This window comes from Rhipicephalus microplus, unplaced genomic scaffold (genome assembly GCF_043290135.1).
Source record: "Rhipicephalus microplus isolate Deutch F79 unplaced genomic scaffold, USDA_Rmic scaffold_53, whole genome shotgun sequence".
NCBI classification, from domain to species: Eukaryota; Metazoa; Arthropoda; class Arachnida; order Ixodida; family Ixodidae; genus Rhipicephalus; species Rhipicephalus microplus.
In genome coordinates, this window is record NW_027464626.1 from 2180895 (window position 1) to 2182222 (window position 1328).

Here is a 1328-nt window from a genome sequence, read left to right on the forward strand (position 1 = left end):
TTTTTCTTTGCACTGATAGCTTTGAAGATATGTTCTGACGGTGGTGAGAGGGGAGCAGGACTGTCTCCGTGGCGCAATTGGCTAGCGCGATCGGCTGTTAACCGAAAGGTTTGAGGTTCGAGCCCACCCGGTGGTGGTGCGGCGCTTTTTTTTCTTTGGGCTGATAGCTTTGAAGATATGTTCTGATGGTGGTTAGAGTGGAGCGCGAGTGTCTCCGTGGCGCAATTGGCTAGCGCGATCGGCTGTAAATCGATAGGTGGGAGGTTCGAGCCCACCCGGGGATGGTGCGGCGCTCTTTTTTCTTTGGGCTGATAGCTTTGAAGATATGTTTTGATGGTGGTGAGAGTGGAGCAGGACTGTCTCCGTGGCACAATTGGCTAGCACGTTCGGCTGGTAACCGAAAAATTGTAGTTTCAAGCCCTCTCGGGAGTGGTGGGTTGCTTTTTTCTTTGCGCTGATAGCTTTGAAGATATGTTCTGATGGTGGCTAAAGTGGTGCAGGACTGTCTCCGTGGCGCAATTGGCTAGCGCGTTCGGCTGTTAACCGAAAGGGTTGAGGTTCGAGCCCACCCGGTGGTGGTGCGGGCTTTTTTTCTATGGTCTGATAGCTTTGAAGATATGTTCTGATGGTGGTGAGAGTGATGCAGGACTGTCTCCGTGGTGCAATTGGCTAGCGCGATCGACTGTTAACCGAAAGGTTGGAGGTGCGAGCCCACCCGGTGGTGGTGTGGCGCTTTTTTTCTTTGGGCTGATAGCTTAGAAGATATGTTCCGATGGTGGTGAGAGTGGTGCAGGACTGTCTCCGTGACGCAATTGGCTAGCGCGATCGGCTGTTAACCGAAAGGTTGGAGTTTCGAGCCCACCCGGGGACGGTGTGTCGCTTTTTTTTTCTTTGCGCTGATAGCTTTGAAGACATGTTCTGATGGTGGTGAGAGTGGAGCAGGACTGTCTCCGTGGCGCAATTGGCTAGCGCGATCGGCTGTTAACAGAAAGGATGGAGGTTCGAGCCCACCTGGGGGTGGTGCGGCGCTTTTTTTCTTTAGGCTGGTAGCTTTGAAGATATGTTCTGATGTTGGTGAGAGTGGAGCACGACTGTCTCCATGGCGCAATTGGCGAGCGCGATCGGCTGTTAACCGAAAGTTTGGAGGTTCGAGCCCACCCGGAGCCGGTGTGTCGCTTTTTTTTCTTTGCGCTGATAGCTTTGAAGATATGTTCTGATGGTGGTGAATGTGGAGCACGACTGTCTCCGTGGCGCAATTGGCTAGCGCGATCTGCTGTTGACCGAAAGGTTGAAGTTTCGAGCCCAACCGGTGGTGGTGCGGCGCTTTT

The 1328-nt window shown here is 53.1% G+C and overlaps 1 non-coding gene across 1 annotated transcript; it reads left to right on the forward strand.

Annotated features, from left to right (window-relative positions):
- The first annotated feature begins 210 nt into the window (after positions 1–210).
- On the forward strand, positions 211–284 carry TRNAY-GUA (transfer RNA tyrosine (anticodon GUA)). The gene has a single exon. It is a non-coding gene; the product is annotated as a tRNA-Tyr (tRNA).
- Positions 285–1328: the final 1044 nt, after the last annotated feature.